At 37.7% G+C, this 16,676-nt stretch overlaps 1 protein-coding gene and 1 pseudogene across 2 annotated transcripts in view; both read right to left on the reverse strand.

Moving 5' to 3' along the window:
* Window positions 1–16,676, reverse strand: part of PPP2R3A (protein phosphatase 2 regulatory subunit B''alpha) — a 158,531-nt gene that overhangs the window by 14,283 nt on the left and 127,572 nt on the right. The gene's annotated exons all lie outside the window — the stretch shown is intronic.
* LOC118997547 (60S ribosomal protein L12-like) lies at window positions 14,297–16,134 on the reverse strand (annotated as a pseudogene).

Below are 16,676 nucleotides of genomic sequence, written 5' to 3' on the forward strand. Positions count from 1 at the left end.
CTATATAGATTAGTTTGCATTTTCTAGAATTTTATATATATGAAATCATACAAAAGTGGAATATACTCATTTTGTCTAGCTTCTGTCCCTTGGCTTAATTATTCTGAGACATAACACATCCATGTTGTAGTTACCAGTAGTTCATTCCTTTTTTACTCTGAGTAGTATTCCATTATATGGATATACTGTATTTTATCAGTTCACCACTTCGGTGGATATTTGGATTATTTCCAGTTTGGGGCTGCTATAGGTAATAGTACTCTAAACATACATGTACAAGTCTCTGGATGAATATTTCTCTTGAGTACATTCCTAGGAGAGGAATTTCTGATTCATATGATAAGTGTCTGTTTTAACTTTTTAAGAAATTGCCAAGCTCTTCTGAGGAGGCTACATAATTTTATATCCATATCGGTCCAGGGTATGAGGGTTCCAGCTTCCCATTATTACCAACTAGTGATTTTAGTCATTCCAGTGGCTATGTACTGTGTCTCATTGTGGTTTTAATTTGTATGTTTTTCAAATTATAAGAGTAAGTTTATTTAGAAAGTTATAGATTTTAGAAGTGAGCCAGCGAGGCTGCAGAGGCTCAGGAAACAAGTTACAGAGCAGAATGGCCCTTGGAGCTTAGGAGAGGGAAAGGCAAAGGTAATGTGTCTGTGGGGAAGACGAAGAGGAACAGAAAGGCGGGGGCGAGAATGCCTACTTGGCCTTTTTCTAATGTCTAATGATGTACAGCATCTTTTCATTTATCTATTTGCTGTTTGTACCTTTAATTTAGTTAACTCTTTCCTCAAATCTTTTGTCCCTTTAAAAAACTGGGGTGCTTTTTTGTTCATGAGCTGTAAGAGTTCTTTATATACTCTGGATGTGAATCTTTCAGTAGGATATTTTAGACATATTTTCTTCCAGTCTTTGAATGGTGTCATTTGAAGAGCAGTTTTCAATTTTGAAGGAAGTCCAATGTCTTGATATTTTTTATTGCTCTTGCCTAACCCAAGGTGTCACAAAGACATGCTCCAATGTTTTATTCTAGAAGCTTCAGAGTTTTCCATATCTTACATTTAGGTCTCTTATCCATTTTGAGTTAATTATTTTTGTATGTGGTGTGAAGTATGGATCAAGGTTCTTTTACTTTGCTATTATATAGACATCTGATTGTTTCAGCATCATTGTTGAAAGTGCTACCCTTTCTCCTTCGAATTAAACTGGGTCTATTTCTGGAGTGTTTCACTGATCTATGTGTATACTTAGACAGGTGTATACAATGCTACAATGTCTTGATGATTGGTTGCTTTATAGTAAGCTTTAAAGTCAGGCTGCCTAAGTCTTTCAACTTTGTTCTTTTAAAAAAGGGATTTATTTATTGTCCCATGTAAGGTTTAGAATTTGTTTACCATCTTCCACAACATATGTTGGGGAGTTATAACAATATATTTTCAAGTCACTTTTTTTCTTGATATTACAGTGGGATTTTTTCCCATTATATTTTCAACTGGTTATTTCTCAGGTATAGGATTCGTACCAATTAAAAACTGTTAAGAAGTTACTCTTCTTAAATTTGCCTTGTTTCAGGATTTTTCCTAACCAGAAGATAAATTAAATTTTGTCATATGCCTTTGAAGAATCAGTTTATATTTTACATTTTTTCCCTCTCTTAATCTGTTACAGACAGATCTTCTTGAAAAGCTGAGCCAGTAGCGATCTTGGGCTAAAACCCACTTACTTTTATATATTGGTAGATTTGACAAATTATTTAGTCTTCTGTGGTTCAGTTTTCATAGCTGTACAATGGAGATAACAGCATCTACAAAATAGGGTGTTTGTGAGTACTCAGTGAATTAAAATATTTAGAGTAGTGGTTGGTAAATAGTATGCTGCGTGTGTGTATAAATTGGTAGATTTATTTTTGTTTAAATGAAGTTGGTTTACCTTCTTCCTTCTATGTACTATTTGGGTCTATTTGGTCATTCTTTTTCATGTATCTTGAGAGGATAGTCTAATTCTTTATTTCAGTATAGAAGTTATTATATATTTCCCCTTGTGTATACCCCATAGATTTGAAGATAGGATGTAGCAACAGGTTTACAGCTATGAGTATATGAGTTTATTCTTGTATTATTATTAATTATCATGTTATTTTCCATACAAACTACTTTTGTCCCACCCTATATTACTTTCATTACTTGATTCTTAAAAAGATTATAATTTGGGGATGAGGTGGCCAAGTGGTTAAGGTGATGGACAGCTAAAAAGATTGTAATTTGGTCCTGGACAGGTAGCTTAGAGCATCATCCTGCTATACCAAGGTTGTGGGTTCGATCCCTGGTCATGGAAAAATACAAGAATCAACCAAGTGGAACAACAAATCAATATTTCTCTCCCTCTAAAAGTCAATAAAAATGATTGTAATTTCTATTTTAACTTCCTCTTTAGCTTAACTATTATTTTGAAAAATATTTAATACTTTAAAATTTTTATTTTTAAATTTCTAGATTGTGCATTTTTAAATTTCAGCTTGCATTTTAATTAATAAATGGGCCAGTATGCTATGCTAGTAAGTTTTTAAAATATTGCAATTTTCTTTGTTTTAATAAGTAGGCCCTTTTGTGGTGGTTCTAAGGATACTTGTTGGGTAGCAAGTATATATTTGAGTGTCTCCGAAAGCTTACTCATTCTATATTCTCTTTTTCCTATTTGTTAGTTTTTACATGATTGTAGATTTGTCAAGTTTTCCTTGCATTTACATCAGATTTGTTTTATATGTTGCAGAAAGTTGATAACTTTTTTTCATGGACAACTGTTGAAATACTGATGTCTCTTTTAAACTTTGAATTCTGTTTGTCTCCCTAACACTGCAATACTTGATTTCTTCTTATTAATACTCATTTGACTGTTACCTCTATGTTAGGTACAAATCTAAAAAATAGTATACAGTTGGATATTTTTTAAATCCTCACCAGAGGATATGTTTATTGACTTGAGAGAGGTAGGAAGAAAGAGAAACCAATGAGAGAGCAATATTGATCAGTTGCCCCCTGAACGTGCCAAACTGGGGATCAAACATGAGACGTTTTGGTGTATGGGACGACACTTCAATCCACTAAGCCACCCGGCCAGAGATACAGTTGGGTTTTTTTTAATCCAATCTGAGTTTTGTGACTGATACTATATCTGGACTTATTCTGGCCATTTATTTTGTACTGTGTTTATCTTTTCTCTCTTCTTTACTGTATTGCACTCTACTTCTTTATCAGTATAACATTCCCTTTTTCTCCCCTCTAATTTCCCTTGCAAAATCATGTAGTTGGATGGACTTGACTCCTGACCAAGATTAGTACTAATCTTCAGGAGTTGCTTCAGAGGTTGGACCCGAACCAAGACAATTACAACCAAAGGGATACAAATTCTGGGCTTTTTGGGGGTGGGGGGGGGTGGAGTGGTGATTCTGTGAGAAAGGGATTTTTCTCTTTTTGTTTGAAGCTATTACATGATCATCTTGTCACCACTTATGAAATGCTTGTTGAAGAGTAAAAGTGAAAGAATTTTCTAAGATATAAAAGAGGTAAGGTCTGAGTTTCTGAAGTCAGTAATATCTCTGGATTTTTCAGTTCTATGTGCCAGTAATTCCACTTTGATGATGATGATGATGATTTAGCTTACGCTATTTGATTTGAGTTTAGGTCACTAGCCACCAAAAAGAAAGCTGATTAACACACCTGTATTTAGGAGACCAAGTTTTCTTTTTCTTAATTTAATTTTTGTTCAAGTACAGTTTTCTGTCTTATATTCCTAGCCCTGCCCCCTCCGCCCAGTGCTCCCCACCTCCCTCCCATTTCCGCCCCCCACCCTTAGTTATTGTCCATGTGTCCTTTATACTTGTTCATGTGAGTCCATCCCCTTTTCCCCTATGATTCTCTCCCCTCTCCCCTCTGGACCCTGTCAGCTTGTTCTGTATTTGAGTGTCATTGGTCATATTTTGCTTGCTTGTTGTTTAGATTCCTGTTAAAGGTGAGATCATATGGTATTTGTCTTTCACCACCTGGCTTATTTCACTCAGCATAATGCTTTCCAGTTTCATCCATGATGTTGCAAAGGGTAGGAGCTCCTTCTTCCTTTCTGCAGCATAGAATTCCATTGTGTAAATGTACCACAGTTTTTTGATCCAGTCATTTACCGATGGGCATCTAGGTTGCTTCCAACTCTTGGCTATCATAAATTGTGCTGCTATGACCATCGGGGTGCATAGGTTCTTTTGGATTGGTGCTTCAGGGCTCTTAGGATATACTCCTAATAGTGGAATTGCTGGGTCAAAAGGCACATTCATTTTTAGTTTTCTTAGAAAATTCCATACTGTTTTCCATAGTGGTTGTACCAGTCTGCAATCCCACCAACAGTGAGCTAGGGTCCCCCTTTTCCCACAACCTCTCCAGCACTTGTTGTTTGCTTCTTTGTTTATGATAGCCATTCTGACTGGTGTTAAGTGGTATCTCATTGTGGTTTTAATTTGCATCTCTCTGATAGCTAGCAATATCGAGCATCTTTTCATGTGTCTCTGGATCCTCTGTATGTCCTCCTTGGAGAAATGTCTGTTCAAGTCCTTTCCCCATTTTTTAATTGGGTTTCTCGTCTTCTTTACTCAATTTTTCCCAGTTAATAATCAATTGTCTTTTTCTAAATATGATTAGTGATTGAGCTTAAAATTTTAAGACATAACTTAACTCTAGCCATTATTAGAGAACTACAATTATATCAGCATCTATAGTCTCCCTATAATAAAGAATTGTAGCATATTATCCTGGTCTCCTTTTACTGTCTCACGTTAAAAGCATCTGTGATCAATATGTACCTAGTTCTAAGAATAACTTTGACTAATTTTGTTGCTCATAATTACTTCTTGCATCCCACTATTGCTCTAGGGTCCATCTGCCTTCTTGCCAAAGAATATCCTTTAACATTTCTTTCAGAGATAGTCTGTGGGTGATAAAACTTTTTGCATCTTTGAATGTCTGAAAATATTCTTATTTGGCCATTGCAATTTAAATTGGAACAGCCCTGGCTGTTCTGGCTCAGTGGATTGAGTGCCGGCCTGTGAACCACTGCTGGTTTGATTCCGAGTCAGGGCACATGTCTGAGTTGCGGGCCAGACCCCCGTAGGGGCCGTGTGAGAGGCACAACACACTGATGTTTTTTTCCTTCTTTCTCCCTTCTTTCCCCTCTCTCTAAAAATAAATAAATAAAGTCTTAAAAATTTGGAACAGAATTCTATGTTCAAAATTATTTTATTTGTGATGTTTGAATGATACTGCTCCATTTCTTTTTGCATTCACTTTGTGAGTAATCAGCCTTTTCTTTCTGGTAAATTTTCAGTTCTCTATTTTTTGTTTTGAAATTTCACTCTATTGTGGGATTGACAAGCTACTATCTGTGGGCCAAATCTGTCTTGCAACCTGTTTTGGTACAGCCCGTTTTCACCTTTTTAAACTTGAAAAAAAATAAAAAGAAAATTTCATTACTTGTGAAAGTGATATGAAGGTAATATCTCTATGATTAAAATTTTATCGGGACATGGCCATATTCTTTTGCTTACGTATTATCTATGGCTGCTTTCACACTACAATGGCAGAGCTAACTAAGCAGTTGTCACGGGGACCTGCAAAGCCTAAAATATTTGCTACCTGGCCAGAAAAAAATTAGCTGACTCCTGTTTCTGCATATATTTTCATTTGTTTAAACAGACAAAAGTTCTGGGACTTATCTGGCTATTATTTCTACTGGTTTCTATAAGGATTTCTTACCACAGAACCACAATTACCATCCCAAATAAAAAGCTTCTCAGCTGTGTTCATCCTAATATTCAGCCCCATGTGTTCTATCATTTAAATTTTCATTTCCGAGAAAGTGGCCAGTGTTGCCTCAACAGTGCAATATTCTCTATCTCTCTAAAAACAGTAAACATATTCATTTTGATGTCTTGTTCTGTTGCTATAGTGATTCTTCTTTCAAGGGTAAAAGTTCTTGCATTTGATATTTTATTGGTATTTGTCAACTGTTTGATATTTGTCTACTGTTCTGTGTAGTTGAGAATAGACTGCTGCCTCTGTTTGCCCTGGCTGCTTATGAGGGGGCAATGTAGGGTTGCTAGTGTTTTCAGTGAGAACAGGGTAGGGGTGGGCCATGCTGCTTATGCCACGTTTCAGTGGCTGTGCCTTTTCTGCTCCAAGATCTCACACACATGGCTTTGGCCTTTCCTTTAGAAGTAGGATGGGATATGCAGTCATATGCCATTTAACGAGTTTTGAGCTTTGGTCAACAAAGGACTGCATATATGACGGTGGTCCCCTAAAATTATAGTGGACTATAAGCAGAAAATTTGATGTTGAAAGACAAGGCTGGACTTGACTACTGGTGTTGAATTGACTGCTAGCTTCGGAGGGCTTAAGTAGAAGAGGCTCAGTATGTGCCTACCCTTGGCTGCAGATGGAGGTGGCAAGAGAGCAAGAGTGAACTCCCTCCATTCTCACCCCTGGCTAACACTCACGTGCCCTTCTCTCTCAAACTCCTTGCCCTTTGTTTAGATTTTTTCTTTCTTTTCAGGCCCCGTTTTCCCTTTCTCCCCACCACCTTCATCTCATCCCCACCTTCCTTTAATTATTTCTCACGTCAAGCTAAAGCTTTCTGGCTCTCTCCCTGTGTGCTCTCTATTTCTCACTCCTTTTTTGTTCCCTCCCTCTTCCTGATGTCTCCTCTCAGATGGTACCTCCCTCCACAGCCTTCTCCCTGCTCCCCCAGTGTCCCCAGTGCATGTGTGCACAAACACTTTATCTTTTATACCATATTTTTGTGGTAATTTTTGTTTAGATATAAAAATAATTATCATTGTGTTATAATTGCTTACAGTATTCAGTACAGTAATAGTCTTGTAGCCTGGGAGCAATGGGCTACACCATACACACTAGGTGTGTAGGCTAGCTGTATTGTCTGATTTTGTGTAAATACAGTCTATGTTTGCACAAGCATGAAATCCCCTGAGGATGAAGTTCCCTGAATGTATCCCCATTGTTAAGAGACACATGACTGTATAGGATTTGGCCTACCTGGGCGCTTCTTCTGATCTCCCTCTTGCCCTTGGTTTCAGTCAAATTCAGGTATAGATCATCCTTAAATGCTGTTCTCTTTATGTGTAGCAATTATCTTCTGCATCCTCGTCAGAAAACATGAGCTCTGGCTCCCTCTTCAATCTGACCCCATCTACTTTCTTTTTTTTTAAAAGATTTTATTTATTATTTATGTTTAGACAGAGGGGAAGGGAGGGAGAAAGAGAGGGACAGAAACATCAATGTATGGTTGCCTCTCACATGGCCCCCACTGGGGACCTGGCTCGAAACCCAGGCATGTGCCCTGACTGGGAATCAAACTGGTGACCTTTTGGTTCACAGCCCACACTAGGTCCACTGAGCTACACCAGCCAGGGCTACTTTCTTTTATTACATTGAAACTTTCTCTTCTTACTATGAGTGGTGTTTTGTTGTTTTTTCTTTTTTTAAGTATTTATGGTGTAGAGATTGAAAACTACAGTTAGCTTTCAGTCTACCAACCTGAAATGAGAAGCTGATCTGTATTATTATTATTACTTTTTATTAAGTCCACTAAAGTTTTGTTTGTGGCTTAATGTATTTGAAAATGGTCTATGGACAAAGCTATTTTATTTATTTTTAGGGAGTATTTTATTATGGCTGCAAATAATAGGTTTTAATTTCTCCTTTTTTTTCTTTTAGAGTTTTTGCTTTAAAAATCTGATGTTTTCAGGGCTTTTGGGGGGTATTCATTCTTTTTTTATTTGACCTTTGCTGTCATTTCACAATTGAAGCCTTTTCTTTTAAAAAGTGAGTTGATTCCATTTATATTCACTGAGCTAAAAATATTTGCCTTAGTTCTGTCACTTTTAGTTTATGCTCTGTGGTCTATGTATTTTTTTTCTGTGTACAGTTTTTTTCCTGATTGAATTAGATAGAATACTTAGAGTCATAAAATACTTAGAATATTTTAGAGAGTGAAAACTTCTTTTTTAAAAAATATTTTTATTGATTATGCTATTACAGCTGTCCCATTTCCCCTTTACTCCCCTCCACCCTCTGCACACCCCCTCCCATCCACATTCCCCCCCTTTAATTTATGTCCATGGGTCAGACATATAAGTTCTTTGGCTTCTACATTTCCTACACTATTCTTAACCTCCCCTGTCTATTTTCTATCTACCATCTATGCTACTTGTTCTCTGTACCCTTTCCCCCCTCTCTCCCTCTCCCACTGATAACCCTCCATTCAATCTCTGTTTCTTTGGTTCTGTTCCTGTTCTAGTTTGCTTAGTTTGCTTCTGTTTTAGATGTGGTTGTTAATAAATGTGAATTTGCTGTCCTTTCACTGTTCATATGTTTTATCTTCTTTTTCTTAGCTAAGTCCCATTAACAATTCATATAATAAGGGCTTGGTGATGATGAACTCCTTGAACTTGACCTTATTTGAGAAGCACTTTATCTGCCCTTCCATTCTAAATGAAAGCTTTGCTGGACAGAGCAATCTTGGGTGTAGGTCTTTGGATTTCATGACTTGGAATACTTCTTTCCAGTCCCTTCTTGCCTGTAAGGTCTCTTTTGAGAAATCAGCTGACAGTCTGAATGGGAACTCCTTTGTAGGTGACTGTCCCCTTAGCTCTTGCTGCTTCTAGGACTCTCTCCTTCATTTTCATCTTGGGTAATGTAATGATGATGTGCCATGGTGTGTTCCTCCTTGGGTCCAATTTCTTTGGGACTCTCTGAGCTTCCTGGACTTCCTGGAAGTCTATTTCCTTTGCCAGACTGGAAAAGTTCCCTTTATTATTTGTCCAAATAAGTTTTCCACTTGTTGCTCTTCCCCTTCTCCTTCTGGTACCGCCATGATTCCTAGAACGTTTAAAGATGTCCTGGAGATTCCTAAGCCTTTACTCATCTTTTTGAATTCTTGTTTCTTCATTGATTTCTGTTCCGTTGTTTCTTTCTTCCTTCCGGTTCATACCACTGATCTGAGTCCCAGTTTCCTTCCCATCACTATTGGTTCCCTGTACCTTTTCCTTTATTTTACTTAGCATAGCCCTCATTTTTTCATCTAATTTACAAGCAAATTCAACCAATTCTGTGAGCATCCTGATCACCATTGCTTTGAACTGTGCATCTGATGGGTTGGCTATCTCTTCTTCGCCTAGTTGTATTTGTTCAGGAGCTTTGACCTGTTCTTCTGTTTAGGCCATTTTTTGTCTTGACGCACCTGTTATGTATGAGGGGCAGAGCCTTAAGTGTTCACCAGGGCAGGCCAACCCAGTTGCTGGGTTGTGGTGCTGTATGTGAAGCAGAGGTCTGAGAAAGAAGAATGTTGCTTGCTCCACTCTCGTTTGGATTTCAGTCCCTTCTGCAGCTTCCCCCAAGTGAACTGGGCTCTTCTGGTGCTGATTCCCAGGTAGGTGGGCTTGTGTACATCCTAGGACCCTGTGGGTCACTACAACAAACTCTCTTCTGAGGCTGGGAGTCTCTTCCGGTACCTCAACCCTCACAGGTGTTTTTAGTCAGTGTTTTGAGGCTTTATTTCCGCAAGCTGGAGCCCTATGTTGCATGGTCTGTCTTGCTCCCCAGTTTTACCTGGTTTATCTGCGCACAAATGTGTGACCCCTGGTCAGCTATCCGCCTTGTGTGCCTCGCTGTGTCTTCCCACTGCCACCCTATGCCCAGGGTCCACCCGCTGCTGCCTTGCAATGCCTGGGGTCCGCCAGCCACCACGTTTTTTGCCGTAAGCCCTCTCCACCCCGCTTACTGGTCTGGATGAATGTATCTATTTTAACTCCTTGGTTGTCCATACAGTTCAACTTTTTGTCAGTTCTGGTTGTTTTTTTGTTTCTAAATTTTTGTTGTCCTTATTTTGGTTGTGCAAGGAGGCACATTGTGTGTACCTATGCCTCCATCTTGGCTGGAAGTCTCCCACTAATCCTTTTCCCTCTGGTAACCACCATTCTGTTGTCTGTTTTATTTGTTCATTTGTGGCTTTTGTTTTATATCCCACATGAGTGAAATCATGTGGTTCTTATCCTTTTTTGTCCGACTTATTTCACTTGATATAATACTCTCAAGGTCCATCCCTGGTGTTGCAACTGGCAACTTATCTTTTTTATGATTAAGTAGAATTCCATTGTATATATGTACCACATCTTCTTTATCCAGTCATCTGACAATGGGTGCTTAGGTTGTTTCCATGTCCCGGCTATTGTAAATAATGCTTCGGTGAATACTGGGGTACATATATCTTTTCAAATAAGTATTTTTGATTTTTAGGGGGATAGATAAACCCAGAAGAGGGATCACTGGGTCATATGGTAGCTCTATTCTTAATTTTCTGAGGAACTTCCATAGTTCTGTGGTGGCCACGGCAACCTACATTCCCACCAGCAGTGTGCATAGGGTTCCCTTTTTTCCATATCCTCTCCAATACTTATTATTTCTTGTCTTATAAATAATAGCCATTCTAGGAGGTGTGTGGTGGTATCTTATTGTGGTTTTGATTTACTTTCCCTTGTAAATAGTGATGTTAAGCATTTTTTCTTGTATCTGTTGGTGATAGGTATGTCTTTTTGGAGAAGGGCCTACTCAGTTTCTCTGCCCATTTTTCTAACTGGATTTTGATTGTTGTTAAGTTGTACAAGTTTTTTATATACTTTGGATATTAGCCCTTTATCATTGGTATCATTTGCAAATATCTTCTCTCATTTTGTTGGTTGCCTTTTTGTTTTGTCAATGGTTTCTATTGCTGAGCAGAAGCTTTTAAGTTTGATGTAGTCTCATTCATTTGTTTTTGCTTTTACTTCCTTTGCCTTTTGGGTTAGATTCACATAAATGCCTCTGAGACCAAGGCCCATATATTTGAACCTATGTTTTCCTCTATACATTTTATTGTTTCAGGTTTAAGTCTCTAATCCATTTTTAGTTAATTTTTTGTGTATGGTGTCAGAGAGTAGTCTAATTTCATTCTGCTGCATGTGGCTTTCTAGTTTTCCCAACACAGTTATTACAAGAGACCTTCCTTTTCCATTGTATGTTTTTGGCTCCTTTGTTGAAATTAGTTGCCCGTATATGCGAAGGTTTATTTCTAGGCTCTCAGTTATGTTCCATTGGTGTCTGTGTCTGTTTTTCTGCCAATACCATACTGTTCTGATTGCTGTAACTTTGTAGTATAATGACACCAGGGAACCTCTAGCTTTGTTCTTTTTTCTCTGGACTGCATTGGTTATTCAGGGTCTTTTGTGATTCTATACAAATTTGAGGGTTTTTATGTTTTATTCTGTGAAAAATGCCATTGGGATTTTGATAGGAATTACGTTATATCTGTGTACCAATGTTAATTCTGATCTATAAACATGGAATAGCTTTCCATGTTTATGGAAAAAAAGACATTTCTTTATGTCTTTAATTTCTTTCGACAATGTCTTATAGTTTTCAGTGTACAGGTCCTTTGCACCCTTTGTTAAGTTCATCCGTAGGTATTTTATTCTTTTTGTCATGACTGCAATAGAATTTTCTTCATTTCTCTTTCTGCAACAAATTTTTGTATAATGGTTTTCTATCCTGCAACTTTACTGTATTGATTGTTTCTAAAAGCTTTTTCAGTGGGGTCTTTAGTGTTTTCCATATCTAGAAACATGTCATCTGTAAATAGTAACAGTTTTACTTCATTCTCAGTTTGGGTGCCTTCTATTTCTTTTTCTTGCCTAATTACTCTGGCTAGGACTTCCAGTACTGTGTTGAATAATAGTGGTGAGAATGGGCATCCTTGTCTTGCTTCTGATCTTAAAGGAAAAACTTTACTTTTCCCTCACTGAGTATGATTTTTATCACAAAAGGATATTGTATCTTGTCAATTTTTTCTGCATGTATTGATATGATATGATTTTCTTTTATTTTTTAATATGATGTATCACATTGATCAATTTATGGATGTTGAACCATCCTTCCATCTCTGAAATGAACCACCTTGAATGTGATGTATGATCATTTTAATATGTTGCCGTATTCAGTTTGTTAGTATTTTGCATCTCAGAGGTATTGGCCTGTAATTTTTTTCCTGTACATTGTCTTTGCCAGGTTCTGGAATCAGGGTAATGTTAACTTTATAATATGAGTTAGGAAGTATTTCCTCTTCTTTAATTTTTTGGAAGAGTTGATAAGGATTAGTATTAAAGCTTTTAAAAATGTTTGGTAGACTTTACCAGTGAAGCCACCTAGTCCTGAACTTTTGTTTATTGGCAGGTTTTTGAATATTGTTTCAAATTCCTTACTAGTGATGGGTCTATTTAGGTTTTCCTCCTTTTCATGATTCACTCTAGGAAGGTTGTATACTTCTAAGAATTTTTCTATTCTAGGCTATTGAATTTCATGAAATATAATTTTTCATAGATTCTGGTATAATTCTTTGTATTTCCATGGTGTCCATTCTAACTTTTCCTCTTTCATTTCTATTTTTATTTGAGTCTTTTCTTGTTTCTCCTTAGTGAGTCTAGCCAGAGGTCTGTCAATTTTATTTATCTTTTCAAAGAACAAGCTCTTTGTTTCATTAATTTTTTTCTATTGCCTTTTTGTTCTCTATTTTATTTATTTCTATTCTGATTTTTATTCCCTTCTTTCTACTGCCCTTGGGTTTTGTTTTTCCTTTTCTAGTTCTTTAAAGGTGTAATGTCAGGTTCTTCATTTTGCATTTTTCTTATTTCTTGAGTTAGGCCCATAATTCTATAAATTTCCCTCTTAGTACTGCTTTTACTGTACCCCTAATTTTGATATGTCATATTTTGATTTGTCTATATGTATCTTTTGATCTTTTATTTCTTCTTTGATCCAATAGTAGCATGCTGTTTAATCTACATATATTTGTTGTTTTTCCAACTTTCTTCTTTAGTTACCACTGTGGTCAGAACATATATGTGGTATGATTTCAATCTTCTTAAATTTATTGAGACTAGTTTTGTGCCCTAGAATGTGGTCTATCCTCAAGGATATCCCATGTGCACATGAGAAGGATGTATATTCTGTCATTTCAAAATGAAAGGTTCTAATAAGTAGCAAGGAAGGTCTATAAATAGACCATTTGGTCTAATGTTTACAGTTTCTTATTGACTTCCTGCATGGATGATCCATTCACTGCTGCAAGTGAAGTATTCTGTACATTACCATCATTGTATTTTGTCAGTTTCTCCTTTAGGTCTGTTATTGCTTTATATATACCTGCATTTTCTGGATACTGCTCCCTTGTAGTATCATTTTCCACTTCTTCACTCTGAGCTTGTGTTTGTCTTTGAGCTGAGAGGAGTCTCCTGCAGGCAACATACAGTTACGTCCTGTTTTTTAATCCATCCTGCTATTCTGTGCCTCATGATTGGTGAGTTCAGTCTCTATACATTTAGATATACATATTTATATATGTATAAATATATAATATACACATGTATCTATGAAGACTAACTACATCCATTTGTATCCTTTTTTTCTGGTTGCTCTGTGTCTCCACTGTTTCTTTTCCCTTGTGATCATGTCTGCTATTATTATGGTGGTTTTCCATGATTTTTTCCCTCTGTTTCCTCTTTCTCTTTTTTTTCCAGGTTTCATATCTTAGCTCTGGATTCTTGTTTTGTGTTTATCATTAGACTTGTGTAAAATGTCTCATATATACAATAGTCCTTTTTCTTCTGATTGCACCCTATCTTCATTCACTTGTACACATTCAGTCCTTTCCTCCTCTTTCTGTGATTTTATTTTATAAGCTATCTCTTTTTATGTTGTGCATTACCAGTAGTTAGTTATTTTTTTAAAGCCTGAATTCTTTTTTGTTTTAAAGATTTTATTTATTTATTTTTAAGAGACAGGGGTAGGGAAGGAGAGGGAGGGAGAGAAACAGCAATGTGTGGTTGCCTCTCACGTGCCTCCTACTGGGGGCCTGGCCTACAACCCAGGCATGTGCCCTGACTGGGAATCAAACCCTTTGGTTCACAGCCCATGCTCAATCCACTGAGCCACACCAGCCAGGGAAGTTAGTTATTTTTAAATGTGCCTTCTCCCTTTAATCTTTGTTTTAATTAAGTGTGTAATATCTTATGCTGAAGTAGAGTTGCAATTTCCTACTTCTGTTAGTAATCTTACTCAGAGTTTTGTATACTTTTTTCTTTTGGTTTCTGGTAGTAGAGCTCCTTCCTTTTTTTCTCCTTTCCTCTTCTTTCCTTCCGTCTCTTCCCCTCCCCTCTGGTTGTCAAATGATCTTTAATTGAAATATTTTCCTTTGTAGTTCTTAAGTAGCCAGAGATTCCACTGCATCACTGTTGATGTTATCTATGATGTCATGAGTTTGGCAGCCATTAGCGTTGTGGCCCAAAGATTGGGAAGTCCCCAGGATCTCTTTAATAGTTCCAGAGAGTTCTCTAGCTAAAGATTGGTGCTGCATCTGTCGGACAATGTCGACAATCTTATCAAAAGTGATATTTCTACTGTGCTTAATGTTTTTTTTCTTCTTCTTTCTGTCTCATGGTGGTTCTTTGAGGGCTTTGATGATGAGGGCAGAGGCAGAAGGCACTAGCTCAGTCTGGGCCTGTCTGTTTTGAACGGTCAATTTCACTGTAATCCTCAGACCCTTCCAATTACCTGTTGCTTTGGCAACCTTCTTTGGAGACATGCCCAGGGAGCCAATTTGGGGGGCCAGGGCAGACATAGCACACCCACCAGTGTACCTCAGGTATGCAACTTTGATCTTGTTGGGGTTGAATTTCACTAGCATGGTGGAGGCCGCGAGTGTTGGATGAACCTGGATTGGGGACAGCTGAAGAAAGCTGCACCTACTCTTCTTCTGAGCTGAAAGCCAAAAAAGTAGATCTCCTTACAACATTTTTTGTAAAGCAGGTCTTGCAGTAATGTCTCTCAGCTTTTGTTTCTCTTGGAAAGTCTTTATTTTTTTCATAGCTAAAGGAGAACTTTGCTGGCTATATTATCCTTGGCTGATAGTTCCACTCAATATTTCTTTCCACTCTCTCCTGATTTGTAATGTTTCCATTGAAATATCTCATGATACTCTAATGGGGTTTCCTTTGGTTGCCTTGCGAATTTTTTGTCATTAATTTTTTACAATTTGAATAAATGTGTCTTGTAGAAGATTTTTCTGTGTTGATATAATTAGTTGTTTTGTTAGCTCCCTTTATTTTAAAGCCCAGTTCTTTCTATAGACTTGGAAAATTCTCCATTATTTCTTTGAGTAGGTTCTGTGTTCCCTTCTCCCTCTTCTACTGGTATAGCCATTATCCCTACATTCCTCTTTCTAACGAAGTCAGATAGTTCTCTCATTTGAAAAAACTCTTCTTCCTCCTGGGTCTTTTCTAGGTTTCTGTCTTTGAGCATGCTAATTCTCTCCTCTATTTGGCTGGCTGTATTTCCAGTGCTTTGTAATGCATTCCTCATCTCATTTATTAAGTTCTTCAGCTCCAGATTTTTTTGATAGTTTCAATCTCTTTGATAAATAAAGTTATCCTTATGTTCATTAATTTTATTTGTGAGTTCATTGAACTGCCTTTCTGAGTTCTCTTGTATTTAACTGAGTTTCTTCACAACTACAATCTTAAATTTGATACCATTTAAGTGACAATCTTCCATGACTCTGAGTTTGGTTTTTAGAGACTTTTCGTTTTCTCTCAATGCTCCTATGTTATGTTGGTTGTTCATGGTATTTGATGAATTGTTTCTCTGACACACATTTGAGCTATTTAGCTATTTCTTGTTTAGATACTGTTTTGCTCCCAACAATACAGCAGGTTGATAGTCAGGGTACTTTTGTTTTTCTCCATTAGATGGTATTATAGCACAAGTTTTTGTTTTCTGTTACCTGTACTGTATGTGCCTCTGGGATCACAGTGGCATTGTTTCATTTACAGAAAATGCCATGTATGCACTGGAATAATGGGTGTCCCCTGTGACTGGCTCTCCTGGGTTATGGGACACCACCACTGTGGTGGGGATCATATAGTAGGTAATGGAGAACTGGTTTTGAGAGCTCCCAGTGCTATTTCCTGTTTGGGTCCCTGGTGTAGCCGTGGGTTTTTTTTTTTTAATATTTTATTTATGTATCTTTAGAGTGGAAGGGAAGGAGAGAAGAAGAGAAACATCAATGTATGATTGCTTCTCGTGCATCCCCTGCTGGGAACTGGCCCCTGCCGGGAATTGGCCTGCAACCCAGGCATGTGCCCTGACTGGGAATTGAACTGCGATCGTCTGGTTCACAGGCCCCCGCTCAATCCACTGAGCTACACCAGCCAGGGCTGTAGCCGTGTTTTTGGAAGCATCTTTACTGCCCCTACTGGGCTCTGCCAAAATGAGTGGTGTAAGGGGTGAAAGTCTGCAGTCTTGTGGCTCTTCCCACATCAGCAACGGCTGTCAGCGCCTCTACTGGGGTCTGTTGTGATGGGGAGGGAGGAAAGGAGATGCTTTTTCTTAGAGCAACACTATTTCTGAACCTCTTTCACTCCAGACCATAGTGTGAGGGCTGCAGCCTGACTTCTTCATGGCTACCATGCTTGCTGGAGTCACAGTAGGCACCCAACTGCACCTGCAGCCATTATCCTTGTCCCACCT

This window comes from Sturnira hondurensis, unplaced genomic scaffold (assembly GCF_014824575.4).
Source record: "Sturnira hondurensis isolate 20B ecotype Veracruz unplaced genomic scaffold, ASM1482457v3 Scaffold0013299, whole genome shotgun sequence".
In the NCBI taxonomy this organism is placed as follows: domain Eukaryota; kingdom Metazoa; phylum Chordata; class Mammalia; order Chiroptera; family Phyllostomidae; genus Sturnira; species Sturnira hondurensis.